The following is a 19941-nucleotide window of genomic DNA, read 5'->3' as shown; positions in this document are numbered from 1 at the left end:
TTGTGCATTGATAATCTTGTTATGTAACTGTTATACATGTAATATGCCTGGTTCACCAGCAGGTGGCAGCAAATATGGCAGAGCTATCTTAGACAGAATGGAACTCACATTCCATTCTCCCCCCTTTTGGGCAGAAGTGGACGAGTCATGCTTGCTACCAGAAGGAGGTGCTGCCATTGAACTTCATCTCAAGGTCTGGACTCAAGTTGTTCTTTCAAATCCCTTAATTATTCCCCCTATTTATTGCTTCGGAGCCAAAGGCTGGGGCCCAGCGGTATTCAGGTAGGAGCACCGTGACACACTTAAAGAGACATTTCAGCATGCCTACTAAATCCTTTAGTTTTAAGCAGCATAAGCTGGACGCTTCAAGGACACATTATACAATTTGTTTGCTCCCCCTTCTCCTCACTTTGCTTGCCAGTGATAAACCCACAGCTAGGGATGAGCGAACTTCTGTTTTCAAGTTCGGCGTACAAGGTTCGGGTATGGGTTATCTAAGAATTCTGTTATGGATTCCGCTACCAAGGAGCATAACTTGTTCTGTGGTAGCGGAATCCATAACGGAATTCTTAGATATCCCGAACCTCGTACGTCGAAACTTAAAAACAGAAGTTCACTCATCCCTACCCACAGTACTTTCGAACTCCCATAACGGGGGGTGATTAACAAAGACTGACTTTTTACGGCAGTTTTTGTCTGGAGCACTTGCCTAATGTTCTTAAAATAAATTTGGCGCACCCCCGGCAGTCCGTGAACCTGGAGTAAAAATTACTGCAGCTCCTGACTTTTAATCCTCTTTTATGCCTGTTTTTTAGGTTTAACGTTAGGGCGACATGTATCTCGTGACAAAAAGGTAACAACTACACTGCAACATTTTTTGTAATGACAATCAATGGTGTCGCACTGTGACGTGACAATCGCACAAAAATCCAACTTGAAGCATGTCGCATGCTGCAGTGCGACACCATTATAAAAAGTGTTGCGCAACTTTTTGTCACATTGATGTTTACTAAGTGTCAATGAGGGTTGCTGTGATTATTTTTATGCCAAAAACTGATGTAACAATGTTTGGATATGACCGCCAACATATGATATGGTGCCTGCCCTACCTATATCAAATGAGAGCATATAGGGAGTGATTTATCAAAACTGGCTTAGTTGCTCATGGCAACCAATCAGATTGCACCTTTCATTTTCCAAAGGAGCTGTGAAAAATAAAAAGTGGTTGGTTGCTTTGGACAACTAAGCCAGTTCTACTTTACACCAGCTTTGATAAATCTCCCCTATTACCTTAGACTGGGGCTACATGTAAATTGCAGGATTATTTTGCATCATGAGATCACACCTAATGACTGTCAATGGGATCAAGATGCAACATGCTGTGACTGATACAACAGTCGCAAAAAAAAATCCAGCATGTGATTTTGCTGTAAAAGCATAACCAAATCTAAAAAAAAGTTGCAGGTAAGTTGCAGTCGCTCACAACTTGCATTGTGGTCTGTGAGCACAAACTTGCGTGCCAAATACGACATGACCAAAAATCCAACAGTGTTGGATTTTCTGCAACGGTCACGTCGCAGTTGCGGCATGTTGCTTTGGGACCCCATTGACATCTTTACATGCAATGTCACTTTAATGTGTCGCTATGTAGGCCCAGGTATTTAGTCATAGGTCACAAGTGGCATGTGGCTTTACCATCATAGACCACAGTGCAAGTTGCATGCAACAGCGTCTTGCCTTTGACAAGCAGAAAAAAAAGAATATTATAACTCCCAACATGCACACTTGCCTGGCTGTTCTCAAAACATCCATAGAAGAAAATAGAGCATGCTAGGGGTTGTAGTTGCTCAAACAGCTGGAGTTCCCGAGGTTCCCTGACCCCTGCCATACAGTTTCTTAAAAAAAAGGAAACAATCTGCAAGTATACTTCTTGCCACCAGATGGAGCAATTCTTCTGTATAAAGACTAAAAAACACACAGCCGTATTTGGTCAGTGGATTATATTTATATTTGTAAACCAAAACCAGGGCTGGAAGTTACCTACAGAAAAAAAGGTATAGTGCCAAAATTTGCTCCTCTCCATATTGAGAACCCACTCTTGGCTTTGGCTTACAGATTCTGTTCTAAAATACTGCCATTAGAAAGTTCTATCTGAAAGCAATGGGGGCAATTATTAAAGTTTATTATATTATTACTAGCTGATTATTACTGCGCTGTACTGCATCTCTGGGGTGGGGGGGTGGGGGGGGGGGGGTGGGGGTGTATTTCTCCTGTAACTGGGGCTACTATGTCAGCCCCAGTTACAGGAGAAATCAACAGTGAAAAAAAAAGTGATTGTCCCCCAGAGGTCTTGTATGACATGATGGGGGACGAAAGGTGTAAAATAAAAAAATTCTAAAATAAAGTGTTAAAAAAAAAAAAAGGTTTCACATGTAAAAAAAAGTAAAGTAAGGAATAAAAAATGTTAAAAATTGAAAAAATCTAAAAAATCTAAAAAAATTGACATATTTGGTATTGCTGCGTCCGTGACAGTCGGCTCTATAAATATATCACATGATTGACCCAGTCCGATAAACACCATAAAAATAAAAAACTGTCAAAAAAAGCCATTTTTGTCAGCTTACATCACAAAAAGTGCAACACCAAGTGATCAAAAAGGCGTATGTCCCACAAAATGGCACCAATAAAACCGTCACCTCATCCTGCAAAAAATGAGCCCCTACATAAGAAAATCTCTCAAAAAATAAACTATAGCTCTCAGAACATGGACACATTAAAACTTTCAAAAATGCTATTATTGCGTTAAAGTGAAATAAATTTAAAAACGTATACATATTAGGTATTGCTGCAACCGTAACAACCAGCTCTATAAAAATATCACATGACCTAACCCCTTGGATGAACACCGTAAAAAAAAAATTTTTCACCTTATAGCACAAAACGTGCAACACCAAGTGATCAAAAAGGCGTATGTCCCACAAAATAGTACCAATAAAACCGTCACCTCATCCTGCAAAAAATGAGCCCCTACATAAGAAAATCTATCAAAAAATAAAAAAAAATATAGCTCTCAGAACATGGACACATTAAAACATAATTTTTTTGTTTCTAAAATGCTATTATTGTGTAAAACTTAAATAAATAAGAAAAAGTATACATTATGGGTATCGCCACATCCGTAATGATCTGCTCAAAATGTCACTTGACCGAGCCCCTCAGGTGAAGGCTGTAAAAATAAATAAATTAAAACTGCTAAAACAACCAATTTTTTGGTCACCTTGCCCCATAGTGTTATAATGAATGATCAAAAAAATCATATGTACCCAAAAATAGTACCAATAAAACTGGCACTTTATCCCCTAGTTTCCAAAATGGGGTCACTTCTTGGGAGTTTCTACTGTAAGGGTGCATCAGGGGGGCTTCAAATGGGACATGGCATCTAAAAACCATGTGGAGTTCCTTTTCTTCTGCGCCCTGCCGTGTGCCAATACAGCAGTTTATGACCACATGTGGGGTGTTTCTGTAAACCGCAGAATCTGGGTAATAAACATTGAATTTTGTTTGGCTATTAACCATCGATGTGTTAAAGAAAAAATTGGATTTTAAAATTTGATCTCCATTTTCCTTTAATTCTTGTGGAACGCCTAAAGGGTTAACCAAGTTAGTAAAATAGGTTTTAAGTAAGGGGTGTAGTTTCTACAATGGGGTCATTTATGGGGGTATCCACTATGTAGGCCCCACCAAGTGACTGACTTGAAAAAAGTGGGTTTTGGCAATTTTCTTAAAAATTTGAAGAATTGCTAATTTTTCATTTTTTTAAAAAAAATTGGGAGGGGGCAAATGGCCCAGATGGGAAGTGGTTAACAGTGACCGCCACAGCCCCCACCCCTTAACACTGACCCCCCTCCCCCCACAGTGCCCCGTACCTTAAAATTGGACCTCCACAGCAGTCAACCCCTTAACTTTGACCCTTACAGAAGCCTGGACGGACACAGTGAGTTTCACAGCACACCACCCCCTTGACAGTTACCTCCACAGGGGCCTACCCCCTTAACAGTGGCCTTTACAGCAATCTGCCCCTTAACACTGACCTCCATAGCAAGATCATCCCCTTAACTGTGACCTCCACAGCAGCCTGCCCCTAGGGTGGCCAGAGGTCCAGTTTTAGGCCGGACAGTCCGGCTTTCAAAATCCCTGTCCTCCGTCTGCCGCAGGGCCTGGACAGACAAAGGATATCCTTTGAACAGCTCACTCTCAGACAGCAGCACATAAATGTCTGAGTTTGAGCTGCCGGAAGAAAGTCACCGTCCCTCCCACCCCTGCAGCTGACAGAAGTTGATTTTTAACTTCATTTTTTCAATCCCTGTCGGCTGAGGAGTGGAGGGGGCTTGACCTAACCAGATCGGGGTGTGGCTTAGCGTGACCTAGAAGTTGATTTTTAACTTCATTTTTTCAATCTCTGTTGGCTGAGGAGTGGGAGGGGGCATGGCCTAACCGGATCGGGGGCGTGTCCTTTTGAACAGCTCACTCTAAGACAGCAGCACTGTGCTGTCTGAGTGTGAGCTGCAGGGAGAAATAAGGTACTGAGTGCTATTAAGCCATGGCTTTACTTTTTCTTTTTAGTCTTTTATTGAATTCTTATTTCATACATACAGATACAAATATTTAACACTAATTTTTCCCCTTTTATTATGCTTTTCTTGAGTTTTCCTCTGCATGTTACCAAATCCCACCAACCCGCCCTGATGCTTAGTCCACTCCTGGGAGAGATGACGACAAAAAAAAAATAAATACAAAATAGCCATTATCCTAGTGACAGATTTCCTTTAAAGTTCTCCTACAGCAGTGAAGAAAAATGGCGGGGTTGTTATGGAAACCTGGAGTAAAACTGTGTATGTGGAGGCTAACGGCCTGCGAGCTTCTATTGGCTGATAAGGGTCATGTGACCAAGCTTCTATTGGCTAATGCATTTTTTGGGAATATCTCAGGAACAGTATACCCTAGACAGCTGAGTCCTGGTCTAATACCTTCTAGGACACCTGATGTACAAATTTTGTGATTGTAAATGCAACGGTGCGGATTCCTTTAGTGGACATACATACAGACACACACTCAGCTTTATATATTAGATATATAATAGGTGTGGCTTTTGTACAAATGAATTGGGCACAAAAACGTTCACATTTTTACTCCACCCCAAGGGTGGCTTAGTTTTTCATCAGCTTTGTGTGGGGCATATCATTTTACTTAAAAAGTCACAGGTTGAAGTGCGCCTTTTCACAAACATAAAGAAGTAGTTTAATTGCACACAATCCACCTGCGCCCTGACGAATACAAAGACGCATTACCTAATTCATCACCTGTTGTGCGACTCTTTATAAATACTATTCAAAACGCAGACAGGCTAATCCACTACACCAGTCTATCGCACTCTATAAAACAAACAAGCATGATAAATGACACCCAATATACAGTGCTTTGCAAAAGTATTTACCCCCCTTTAATTTTTTTCCCTATTTTGTTACATTACAGCCTTAAGTTCAATGTTTTTTATATCAGAATTTTATGTGATGGATCAGAACACAATAGTCTAAGTTGGTGAAGTGAAATAAGAAAAATATATAAATAAAACTATTGTTTAGAAATAGAAAACCGAAAATTGGCATGTGCGTATGTATTCACCTCCTTTGTTAGGAAGACCATAAAAAGCTCTGGTGCAACCAATTACCTTCAGAAGTCACATAATTAGTGAAATGATGTCCACCTGTGTACAATCTAAGTGTTACATGATCTGTCATTACATATACACACCTTTTTTTGAAAGGCCCCAAAGGCTGCAACACCTAAGCAAGAAGCACTGCCATGGAGACCAAGGAACTCTCCAAACAAGTAAGGGACAATGTTGATGAGAAGTATAAGTCAGGATTAGGTTATAAAAAAATATTCAAATCTTTGATGATGCCAGGAGCACCATCAAATCTATCATAACCAAATGGAAAGAACATGGCATAACAGCAAACCTGCCAAAAGACGGACGCCCACCAAAACTCACGGACCGGGCAAGGAGGGCATTAATCAGAGAGGCAGCACAAAGACCTAAGGTAACCCTGGAGGAGCTGCACAGTTCCGCAGCAGAGACTGGAGTATCTGTACATAGGACGACAATAAGCCGTACGCTCCATAGAGTTGGGCTTTATGGCAGAGTGGCCAGAAGAAAGTACAAAAAGGGAGAGTCGTCCCTCCAAGCGAGAATAGTGCGACCGCACCTCTCACCGAAGTAATGCTCAAAAACGTAACTATATGAGAATCAAAGGGACAGTAACATATTAAAATGTAATTTTTAATGGTATAGATTAGAATATCCCCAAAACAGGGAGAAATATCCTCTTACAAACATAAACAGACAGACACAGACGGGACCCTAAATAGGCGTATCCCGTGGTCAAACGGGTCACGCTAGGTGGGGTCCCACGGGCAGACTCTTGTTGAATATGTGTGGACCCCAAGGATCAAGAGGAGCCACACGTAATGGTGAAGACTATCGTCAGAGTCCTGTGCATCAATGCAAGGACCAGGACGGTGCCTTATGTGGGTAAGATAACAAGGAAAGATCTTACCGGTAAAGATTCATAGGCAGCGCTATTCACGGAGCACAGGATGTCACTGGAAAGGATGGTCTTTTCCAGCTTGTAGATTCTGAGTAAGGTGTCCTTTTAGGGGAGGTCTTCAGAGAGTCGGTGATACATAGTAGAGAGCCTCAGGGAGGTAAACTGCCCCTGTTGCACCCTACTTGACCTGTTAAGACCCTAGTGCCCTAACACAGGATCCGTTCCCCGCAAGGGGTGGTCCCGTCCGGGACCTCACCCTGGTCTAAGTTCCCTGTAAGACCCTGCCGGGGTGATTGGATAGACACCTGGTGTGATGGTAATAAAACCATAAATGTAATAGATGGGTATGTTCACCTGTCCCTATGCGTTTCATCAACTGAACATACCTATGGGTTAGTCACAATAAACCCCATGAATCGTCAGGGGACGAGGGGTGACACTATTGGAGCTGCCCTCGACTGCACAGTGTAGATAGTGTATTGCTAAGCAGGAGGGGGCAGACTAACTCAGGCCACTGGTGGTAAGTGGCATACTTTCACTAGAGCCGACCTCAGCTGCAAAGAATAAATAGAGTATTACTAAACAGGGAAGAGGGGGGCGCAGACTGGCTCAGACCACTTAATGGTATGTGGCGTGCTTTCACTGTATACCTGGAGTGCGTATGGCAAATAACCAGGAGCACCTGTAACACACAAAAGTACAAGGGAAAACCCTCTAAACAGAACTGTCTTAAGGTAATTATAATACACTAATTATAATGCACATAGAGATGCACTGGCTGACCCCAGTAGAAGAGGGGCCTGCAAGCAATGCACCAAAGGTCATATAAAATCTATAAAGTGTAAATTAAGTCTACTTAAATTCTACCTAGGGTGCGTGTGGCAGACATCTAGGTGAACCGGCGTCAGACAAGATGTGTCATACCGGCGGCAGTGTAGCATCTGGCAGCACTGTTTGGTGCGCTGATTCTATTTCAAAGGAAGGGGGGAGGCGGAGATTAGTCCGTGCATGCGCTCGGGACGTGGCCGCGGGTGTGACAAACAGGCATCACGTGTTGCGGCAAATGTCACGTGAGCGCGCGCCAGAGGTCCAGTGAGTGCAGGAGCTGTCCTACTGTTATCAGTACCTATCTGTGCAATCTGGCCATGCGCACTGCGAACGCAGGGAAGCCTATTGCAATGGACAGATGCCCAGTGGGCAGATACAACACATCGCTCAGTTAATCTGAGTGGGTGGAGCTAGACAACGTATCAGTGCCTAGATACTACAGAACCACTCACATATAAACTGGGGGGGGGGGGGGGGGGTCATAGTCACAGACCCTACCACTGAAGGACAACATTATGGGTGGCGAAATGGCGTTCATTCGCCCCAGACCAGCTAGAGATGGTGCAGGCTGGAACGAGTGCAGGTCTAAAGCACGACTCCATTAGAGAAAGCATCCAAACTGTAGCTGGTCATTAAGGCCATGGGGGTTGGTGGTATTCAATTTGAAGATCCACCAACATTCCCTTTGGGGTATACGCTTATCCCAGTCTCCCCCCCCCCCCCCCCGTTGAGGTTTTGGGACATGCTTAATGCCCATAAACATCACGGCTGAGGTCCGGCCACCATGATCAGTGTGGATATGCCTCGCCACCAGGGTATCTCTGTCATTGAGTATGTCCCCAATGTGTTCACCCATACGCTTGCGTAGTTCCCTGCGGGTTTTCCCCCATAACGCTTGCCGCATTTGCAGGTGAGAAGGTAAATAACGCCTGTGGTGCGGCAGTTAATGAAATCACGTATGTGGTGGGTGTTACCCGCAGGGTCCAATGCAAAGTATTTACCTTGGGTGAGACAACTGCAGAAGCTGCAGTGTCCACATTTGTAGCAGCCTCTAACCGGGCTATCCAGCCACGTGCGTTGTCTCTTTGGTGGGCTATAGTGGACTGCTTACCAACCGGTCCCTTAAATTGGTACCTCTCCTGAAAGTCACAGAGGGGTGGGGGCTTAAAACCGCGGCCAGATCAGGGTCCATGAGAAAAGTCTCCCAGTTACGGCCTAAGATCTCCCTTATTCTGGTGGCAAAAAAGTGTGAAACAACTGAAAATATGTCATATTCTAGGTTCTTCAAAGTAGCCACCTTTTGCTTTGATTACTGCTTTGCACACTCTTGGCATTCTCTTCATGAGCTTCAAGAGGTAGTCACCTGAAATAGTTTTCACTTCACAGGTGTGCCCTGTCAGGTTTAATAAGTGGGATTTCTTGCCTTATAAATGGGGTTGGGACCATCAGTTGCGTTGTGGAGAAGTCAGGTGGATACACAGATGATAGTCCTACTGAATAGACTGTTAGAATTTGTATTATGGCAAAAAAAAGCAGCTAAGTAAAGAAAAACGAGTGGCCATCATTACTTTAAGAAATGAAGGTCAGTCAGTCCGAAAAATTGGGAAAACAAGAGGTGATGGTGACATCACCTTTCAGGATAGCTTCACAGGCAGGAGGTGGGGTTGACACCCCCCCCCCCCCACACACACACACTAAATGAAGTTTTCCACACATGTGGCACACACTCTACCCTATGGCCCGCCAGACGTTCTCGGCCGAGGAGGCATACGTGTCACGGAAGGTGTACAGGAAACTAGAAGACACAAAATGAATATCCGACTCACTGGATCCAAAACTAAGGAACAAAAGGGAGAGCCCTGCATCAGACCTGGCTCTCTCCCTGACTGCTCAGCCTATGCGAAAATCCCAATGGTAGATGATCATATATCCTCGTACCTCGACTGTATAACACCTGAACACCCTATAATAGTGAGGGGACACGGCCACCGGCTCCCTACACTTGATACAGAGGGAGTCAGGGTCACCTGGGATCCAGCAAACAGAAAAACACAAATGAATGAACAAAACTTATCTGTAGAAGACTCAGAAGTAGGATCAGCATGCACACACTCCAGGAAGGAATATAAACCGCAAAGTGAAGCAGTCTGGGAAGGGATTTAAAGGGATGCAATCAGTGCAACTACATGACAGCTGAGAGAGGCTAACGAGATGAGAAAATGAAAGAAAAACAAAAGGAAGCTCAAGGAGGAGGTTCTGAAAGACATCTGTCAGAGCTTCTCAGATGTCTGGTGGTGACAGTACCCCTCCTTCTACGAGTGGACTCCGGACACTCAGAGCCCACCTTCTCAGGATGGGACCTATGGAAAGCCCTGATGAGACGAGTGGCCTTAATGTCCGTCACTGGGACCCACATCCTCTCCTCAGGACCACTGGAGAGAACCGCGAACAACACGAGAATCCACAATCATAGAGACCTGAAATTCAAGATTACCATCAACCACAATCGGAGGAGGAGGCAAAGACGAGGGTATGGGTTGGACATAAGGTTTTAATAAGGACTTATGAAAAACATTATGGATCTTCCAAGTCTGAGGAAGATCAAGACGGTAGGCAACAGGATTGATGACGGACAAGATTTTGTAAGGACCAATAAACTTAGGACCCAACTTCCAGGAGGGAACCTTCAATTTTATATTCTTAGTAGACAACCACACCAGATCACCAACATTCAGGTCCGGACCAGGCACACGTCTCTTATCCGCCACACGCTTATATCTCTCACTCATGCTCTTTAGATTATCCTGAATCTTTTGCCAAATAGATGACAACGACGAGGAGAATCTGTCCTCATCAGGTAAACCAGAAGACCCCTCTCCAGAGAATGTACCAAACTGCGGATGAAACCCATATGCACCAAAAAATAGTGACTTATCAGAGGACTCCTGACGACGGTAATTTAAAGCAAACTCAGCAAGGGACAAAAAAGAACACCAATCCTCCTGATTCTCCGCCACAAAACAGCGCAGATATGTCTCCAGATTCTGATTGACGCGCTCTGTCTGGCCATTCGACTGCGGGTGGAAAGCAGAAGAGAATGACAACCGAACCCCCAAGCGAGAACAGAAAGCCTTCCAGAATCTGGAAACAAACTGCGTGCCCCTATCAGAGACTATGTCTGAAGGAATACCATGCAATTTGACAATGTGATCAATAAATGCCTGCGCCAGCGTCTTAGCATTGGGCAAGCCAGGAAAAGGGATGAAATGCACCATTTTGCTAAAACGGTCCACCACCACCAGAATCACAGTCTTCCCCGAGGAACGAGGCAGGTCCGTAATGAAGTCCATGGACAGATGTGTCCAAGGACGGGAAGGAATGGGTAAGGGAAGGAGAGGACCTAATGGCCGTGAATGAGGGACTTTGGCACGAGTGCAGGTCTCGCAGGCTGCCACAAAACCCTCAACCGACTTACGAAGCGCTGGCCACCAGAATCTCCGAGCGATGAGATCCACTGTGGCTCTTGCCCCCGGGTGCCCAGCAAGGACAGTATCGTGGTGTTCCTTAAATATCTTGTGTCTTAAAGCGAGAGGCACAAACAACCTCCCAGGAGGACAAAGATCAGGAGCCTCTGACTGGGCTACCTGAACCTCTGCCTCCAATTCAGGATAAAGAGCAGAGACCACCACACCTTCAGACAAAATGGGACCCGGGTCTTCAAAATTCCCACCTCCCGGAAAACAACGTGACAGGGCATCCGCCTTCACATTCTTAACCCCAGGGCAGAACGTGACAACAAAATTAAACCTGGAAAAGAACAAAGACCATCGGGCCTGTCTCAGGTTCAGACGCTTGGCTAACTCCAAGTAGGCCAGATTCTTATGGTCAGTAAACACAGTAATAGGGTGTCTGGCTCCCTCTAGCCAATGGCGCCATTCCTCAAAAACCAACTTGATGGCCAACAACTCCCTATCTCCCACATCGTAATTTCTCTCTGCGGAGGAGAGTTTCTTCGAGAAAAAGGCACACTGTCGCCATTTGGCAGGAGAGGGACCCTGAGACAAGACCGCACCCACACCCACCTAAGAAGCATCAACCTCAACTATGAAGGGTAGAGAAATATCAGGTATGTACCAAGATGGGAGCGGAAGCAAAACTCTCCTTGATATTAGAAAAGGCCTTACGCGCCTCTACCGACCAGGAGGAAAAATTTACCCCCTTTCTAGTCATATCAGTGAGTGGTTTAACAACAGAGGAATAATTCAAAATAAACTTCCTGTAATAATTGGCAAAGCCCAAAAAACGCATCAGCGCCTTCTGATTCTCAGGAAGCTCCCACTCAAGTACAGCGCCGACCTTCTCGGGGTCCATGCGAAAACCAGAAGCCGAGAGAAGAAACCCCAGAAATTGAATTTCTGGAACCGCAAAAACACATTTTTCCAGTTTAGCGTACAATTTATTCTCCCGCAGGATGAGCAAGACCTGACGTAAGTGTTCCTTATGAGTTTTGAAATCAGGAGAAAAAATCAAAATGTCATCTAGATACACTAATACAAATTTCCCCATTAAATGATAAAAAATGCTGTTCACAAAATGCTGAAAGACGGCTGGAGCATTCATCAAACCAAAAGGCATAACCAAATTCTCAAAATGGCCCTCAGGGGTATTGAAAGCCGTCTTCCATTCGTCTCCTTCTCTGACCCTGACCAGGTTGTATACCCCTCTTAGATCCAACTTGGAAAAAACTTTAGCCCCAACAATCTGGTTAAGGCTACTTTCACACTAGCGTTCGTCGGTCCGCTCGTGAGCTCCGTTTGAAGGGGCTCACGAGCGGACCCGAACGCAGCCGTCCAGCCCTGATGCAGTCTGAATGGATGCGGATCCGCTCAGACTGCATCAGTCTGGCGGCGTTCAGCCTCCGCTCCGCTCGCCTCCGCACGGACAGGCGGACAGCTGAACGCTGCTTGCAGCGTTCGGGTGTCCGCCTGGCCGTGCGGAGGCGTGCGGATCCGTGCGGATCCGTCCAGACTTACAATGTAAGTCAATGGGGACGGATCCGTTTGAAGATGCCACAATATGGCTCAATCTTCAGGCGGATCCGTCCCCCATTGACTTTACATTGAAAGTCTGGACGGATCCGTACGAGGCTATTTTCACACTTAGCTTTTATATGCTAAAATAATGCAGACGGATCCGTTCTGAACGGAGCCTCCGTCTGCATTATTATGATCGGATCCGTTCAGAACGGATCCGATCGAACGCTAGTGTGAAAGTAGCCTAAACAGGTCCGGGATCATAGGAAGCGGATAAGGGTCACGAATTGTGATACTGTTCAGCTCCCTGAAATCCAGACATGGTCTTAAAGAACCATCTTTTTTCTTAACAAAGAAAAAACCAGCGGCAACAGGTGACTTCGAGGGTCGTATGTGTCCCTTTCTCAGACTCTCAGAGATATAAGCACGCATAGCGACCCTTTCAGGTTGGGAGATATTGTATAAACGAGATTTAGGCAGCTTGGCGCCTGGGGTGAGATTAATAGGTCAATCGTACTCCCTGTGCGGGGGCAAGTCCTGAACACCACTCTCAGAGAAGACATCCGAAAATTCAGATAGAAAAGATGGTACATTCTTAGTAGAAACCTAAGAAACAGATGTCGTGAGGCAATTCTCTCTGCAAAAGTCACTCCAACCATTTATTTGCCTCGCTTGCCAATCAATGGTGGGGTTATGTTTAGTGAGCCAGGGTAGCCCCAACACAAGAGGAGTAGGCAACCCGCTAAGGACGAAACATGACACATCCTCAACATGAGCATCACTCACAATCAAACGAATATTGTGAACTATGCCCTTTAACGATTTCTGAGAAAGTGGAGCGGAATCAATAGCAAAAACAGGTATATCCTTTCCCAAAGTGCAAACCTGGAAACCATGAGTTATAGTAAATTGATTATCAATGAGATTGAAAGCTGCTCCACTATCTACAAAAATCTCACAAAAAATGTTCTTGCTCTCTAGCGCCACCCTGGCAGGTAGGACAAAACGGGAATTACAAGCAAACGGAAAACCTTCCATTTCCGCATCAACCTTGCCAATGGTAACAGATGGAACATTTTTAAAGGATTTTTTTCTTTTAGTTTCTTTATTACTCTCAAAAGACTGTCTGAATCTCCTAGAGGGACAAACATTTGCCAAATGATTTATACCCCCACAACAGAAACAAACCTTCCTATGAGGACTGAATCTTCCACTGTCAGAGGCAATCAAACCGAGCTGCATGGGCTCCTGCTCAGAAGGGATTGAGAGCGACTGAGACCCCTGTGCACTGAATGAGATTGCCGCACTGTCCTGGGACTGAGTATGACAGGAAGGAGTGATTTCTCCTCTCTCTCTAAGACGCCTGTCAATACGAACGGCCCGAGACATGGCAGAGTCCAAGGAGGTAGGTCTCTCATGAAAGGCAAATGCATCTTTCAATCCCTCTGTAAGACCATGGCAAAATTGACTTCGGAGTGCAGCATCATTCCAACCAGTATCAGCTGCCCATCTCCGAAATGCTGAGCAGTATATCTCTGCGGATTGTTTACCCTGACATAAAAGACGTAGTCTAGACTCAGCCAGAGCAATACGATCCGGATCATCATATATCTGACCCAGGGCTAAAAAGAATTCATCCACTGAACGGAGGGCCCAGCGAAAAGGCCTAGGACTGAGCGTTATCCCTGAGCAGCGAGATGATGATCCCCACCCTCTGTTCCTCATCACCAGAGGGATGATGAAGTAGGCGAAAATGGAGTTTGCAAGCCTCTCTAAAACGAACAAAATTCTCACTACCCCCGGAGAACGTATCCGGGAGCGAGATCTTAGGCTCAGAACAAACTCCATGAACGCAAGCTGAACCGGTCACCTGAAACTGAGAAAGAGTCTTACGGAGATCTGCTACCTCCAATGAAAGACCCTGCATGCATTCAGTCAAAAGTGAAACCGGATCCATGCTTGAGACGGTTTTGGCGGTTTATAATGTCACGGACGGTGTATAGGAAACTAGAAGACACAAAATGAATATCCGACTCACTGGATCCAAAACTAAGGAACAAAAGGGAGAGCCCTGCATCAGACCTGGCTCTCTCCCTGACTGCTCAGCCTATGCGAAAATCCCAATGGTAGATGATCACATATCCTCGTACCTCAACTGTATAACACCTGAACACCCTATAATAGTGAGGGGACACGGCCACCGGCTCCCTACACTTGATACGGAGGGAGTCAGGGTCACCTGGGATCCAGCAAACAGAAAAACACAAATGAATGAACAAAACTTATCTGTAGAAGACTCAGAAGTAGGATCAGCATGCACACACTCCAGGAAGGAATATAAACCGCAAAGTGAAGCAGTCTGGGAAGGGATTTAAAGGGATGCAATCAGTGCAACTACATGACAGCTGAGAGAGGCTAACGAGATGAGAAAATGAAAGAAAAACAAAAGGAAGCTCAAGGAGGAGGTTCTGAAAGACATCTGTCGGAGCTTCTCAGATGTCTGGTGGTGACAATACGCCCTGCTTGCCTCCAACTCCGAGAGCCCCAGTGAGGACGAGGATGACCCCACTTTCCTTTTGTCATCCGCGTCCTCCTCATCTAGTGCCCCCAAGGCGTAGCAAGGGTCAAAATTGCGGAACAGATGCGGACCCATTTTGCGAACTGAAAAAATATCCCTCAAAATGAAAATAAAATTATTAAAGTTAAGCAAAAAGCATAGATGTGATAGGCAATAACAAGTTCTCGGTGCTCGACAACACCAAGTCAGAAACCATATCATACCAAGTCCTATCACAATCCGGGGGGTTCCAGTGAACATCGATGAATCCCAGAGGGAGAGAAAACATCTATCCCTGGGCTAGATGATGATGTGGTAATGAAGGACAGGGTGGGCAAAGAACTGTCCCTTATATTGCCCTACATGGGGGTGCTATTCTGGCCCTGATAGCCTTACCAGAGACCACCCGCCCTGATAAGAGCGACCTCGTCCGGAACCTTACCCTATATAAAAAATGGCCCTAGTAAGCCCCTAGGCCCCTGATTTCCAGGTGATCACTATATAGATCTATGTGTATTTGACTCATTATAAAAGTATATTATAAGTATATCGCACCCCTCTGTGTATCACACATATCGATAGCACACCTATACCAGTCCAAAATACTTTTGTGGCCCTATTAACTAGCATTTGGTGTCCCTAAAAGCCTGTCCCTGCTCCACACAGCAACCTCTCCCTACACTGGCAAAAGACTGAATGTAAAATGGCAACCAGATCAGGTTTATTTATAAAGGGTTGTAGGTCCATGTGCTGAAACATCTCAATTGGCTGTCCTGTACCACCTGATGGATGTGTCATAGGTCAAAGTTTTTCACAATGTAAAAGAATATGGCGGGTGCTAATATCTCCATATGTTCTCATGTTCGGCGAATCGCGAACACGCAAAGTTCATCGCGAAACGACCGCCAGGCGAACCGCAAGGCCATCTCTACTTTTGGATGAGAGAAGTTGTATATTAGCAAAAATGTTTTTTTTATTCTTTTTTTGGGAACAATGCCTAGTGGAGAAATTCAGAAATTTTAAAAGGTGGTTGAGAAAATGATCCAATGATCCTACCTGCAGAAATTTCATTTTTCTCATTTTTCTTTTACATTAGTGTATTTTTGACTGATTTTAAACTATCAACTATATTACAACCACTACCATCAAATTCTGGAACAAAAAAAACTAAATTGAAACCATTTTTTAGGAATTCTGCCTTAATTTTGTTTGGATCGATGCTTAACCAATTGGTCTTGCTATATTCAATGGGGTCGCTGTTTTTTTAAACCAGTTCTTTATGATGGATAGCGGATCCTTTTTTTTTAAAGCATTTAAAATGGGGATGGGATGCTCCACAAAAGGAGCAATCGTGTCTATATCTACAGTTCAAAAGCAATTTACTCTCGTTGAATGCAAAACAAATCCCCCTTTTTGAATTGATTTGTTGTTGAAAATTATTTTTTTGAAATGTATTTCTTTGTGGTAGCATGAGTCAACCACAATCCCACATCTTTTGTTCCCCATTCCATATCTGGATATACCGCTAGCTTTTGGCAGTACATTTTTATCATAAGTACACCAAGTAGACTTCCAAAATTTGTATGTGCTTCAATAATAATGTCAATATGTTGGAATAATCCACTACATAAATGTGGGTGCTTTTCTCCCATGACTAGGGTTGAACAAACCCGAACTGTAAAGTTCGGGTTCGTATCAAACTTTAGGATTTTTGGACCCCGGACCCGAACATTTCAGTAAAAGTTCAGGTTCGGCGATTTCAGAGCAGCCAATCAACAAGCGTTTAACTCTCTGCCCTTAGAAGCCATCACTGTGATTGGCCAGTGCAGCATGTGACCCAGCCTCTATATAAGCTGGAATCACGTAGCGCTGTACGTCACTCTGCTGTGCTTAGTGTAGGGAGAGGATGCTGCTGGTGATTTCAGAGAGAGAATAGGAGAGAATCTTTGTTCAAAACGTGAATCTAACTCAGCGATCTACATATATTGTGTTGTGTGGGTGCAGGGCACCATTTTTTTATCCTGCCCTAAGCCCAGTCACTGAAAAAAAATTACTTTTACAAGTCAGTTAGGTGGGCGGCGGCATCCATTTTATGCAAGCTCAGTGCACCAGCACTGCATCTAAGCTTTTGGGACATTGACATCCATGCTTCAAAAACAGCATTTTTGGCAATATTAGATTATCTAGCTCACCTTTGTACGCATGTGAAATAGCATTATCCCATGAAGGTCAGTGCACAGAGAGATAAGATCCCAGGCATATCCAAGACAATAAGCACGTCCAGATTTTTCTTTGGTTCCTTTATTGAATACGGTACAAAAAATGTGTTTGTGCAGCAAGAGAATCCCAACCCAACCTCCTAACGTGGGTCTGCAGAGGATTGTCTACGCGTTTCGAGCACACATGCTCTTAATCATGACATGACAAATTTTTTGTACCGTATTCAATAAATTAACCAAAGAAAAATCTTCTAACTGATAAGTGCTGGACGTGCTTATTGTTTTAAAAACAGCACAAATAATCTGTTTGCTAAAAATCCCACTTCTATGCCTCCTTGAAAAAATGCTCCTGGCGATGATGGAAGAGGATGTGGCAGAGGAGGAGGAAGAGGGATCATTTCGTAGGGTTTCCAGCCAGTCATTCACAAGTGGCTCAGAGGGTGGGTTCTTGCACCCACAAACGCCAAGTACACAATTGTCAAGCCAGGGCACAGTTCTGGAGGATGATGAGGAGGAGGAGATGGAGGAGGAGGAACCATGTTCACAGCAGGGTGGCACCCAGACCAGCTCATGGCCATCACTGGTGGGTGGCTGGGGGGATACAGAGGACACAGACGATACACCTCCCACAGAGGACAGCTTTCCGTTGCCTCTGGGCAACCTGGCTCACATGAGCGATTACATGCTGCAGTGTCTCCGCAACGACCGCTGACTTGCCCACATTCTAATTAGTGCTGATCACTGGGTGGCCACGCTGCCGGATCCCCGTTACAAGGACAATGTACCGTCCTTAATTCCCTCACTGGAGCGTGATCGTAAGATGTGCGAGCACAAGCGCACGCTGGTAGACACGCTGCTAGTGGCATTCCCACCTGACAGCGGGGGCACAGTGGAAGCACAAGGCGAAGGCAGAGGAAGAGGTCGCCAACGCAGCTGGGGCACCGCCAGCACCTCAGAAGGCAGGGTTAGCATGGCCGAAATGTGGAAAAGATTTGTCAGCACGCCACAACAACCAGCACCACCATCTGATATGGAACGTCTTAGCAGGAGGCAGCATTTCACCAACACGGTGGAGCAGTATGTGTGCACATGCCTACACGTACTCAGGGCCGTCTTTAATATTGATTGGACCCTGGGCAAAAATTTACTTGGGCCCCCTGGATCCCACCTTCCCACACCTTAGCATGCAATCACGCCCTCCACCACAACACACACACAAAAAATCCACACATCTGGTAGAGTCCAGTGAATGACTGTAAATACTTCCAGTTCTGAAGACTCCAGCGGCTCAGGATCAGTGTTCTGGGCTGGAAGTGGGCACCGCTCTGCAGGAAGGAGACCAGGGATCGGCTCACCCTAGTGTTACAGTGCTCCCCAGCACCCCACAGTATGCAGTATAGCACCCTATAGTATACAGCACCACACAGTATGCAGTTTAGCACCCCACACTATACAGTACCCCACAGTATATAGTAGAGCAGTATAGCAGCCCACAGTATACAGCACCTCACGGTATACAGCACCCCAAACTATACACGATACAGCCCCCCACACTATACAGTACAGCAGTATAGCACTCTCCCCCACTATACAGGCCCCCCCACACAGTATACAGCCCACCACACAGTATACATCCCACCACACAGTATACAGGCCCCCACACAGTATACAGGCCCCCCCCACAGTATACAGCCCACCACATAATATACAGCCCATTACACAATATATAGCCCACCACACAATATACAGCCCACCACACAGTATACAGCACCCCACTATACAGTAGTTTACAGTATATTAACATAACAGCCCCTGTCACCTTTTTCTGATGTAATCTTTACACAAAAAATCTCAACAGTTAACTTCTGCAACACTCAGTAGGACCTGTGATGACCTCATAGCCATGTGACCAGTAATTGCTAGGTTACTGGTCACATGGTAATGATGTCATTAAGGTCCTAGAGCAAAACTCATTAAGGTCCTAGAATTAAGATCATTAACACAGTACGATCATGATGCCTGTGTAGCCGACAGCCTGACACCCGGGGCAGTAGCTAGCAGGGCTCAAGAGGCAGCTGCCTTGGGCCCCCCAGGAGCAACTGGGCCCAGGGCAGCTGCCCCTTTTGCCCCTTGGTAAAGACGGCCCTGCACGTACTGAATGACGGGTCTGCCCCCTTCAACTTCTAGGTCTTTAACTTGGGCACATGGCCTGCGCTTGCCCTTTACGCATTTGAGGTGCTGGCCTGCCATGCAGCCAGTGTATTATCTGAACGTGTGTTTAGCACGGTAGGGGGCGTCATCACAGACAAGCGCAGCCACCTGTCCACAGCCAATGTGGACAAGCTCACATTTATTAACATGAACCAGGCATGGATACCTCAGGACTTGTCCGTACCTTGTGCAGAATAGACATGTATAACGGCACTAACCAGCTATTGTTATACTGCAGCACAATTGCTCATTTTTGTATTTTGGATATTTCACACTCTTTTAGAGTGTACCCTAATTTTAAAAAATATAAAGAAAAAACAACCTGTGCTGGCTACCTCGTCCTCCTCCACCGCCGCTTCCACCTACACCGCTATGTCCACCGCCTCCTAAAACTCCTACTCCATATGGAACTCCACCTTAAAAATCTATTTTCTTTTTATTTTTACGTATTTTATTTTATGTCATTTCACTACTTTGTTATTTAC

The sequence above is a fragment of the Bufo gargarizans genome, chromosome 6 (assembly GCF_014858855.1).
Source record: "Bufo gargarizans isolate SCDJY-AF-19 chromosome 6, ASM1485885v1, whole genome shotgun sequence".
Lineage (NCBI taxonomy): Eukaryota > Metazoa > Chordata > Amphibia > Anura > Bufonidae > Bufo > Bufo gargarizans.
The sequence above is the reverse complement of the archived record's forward strand: the minus strand, read 5'-3'. Positions refer to the sequence as shown.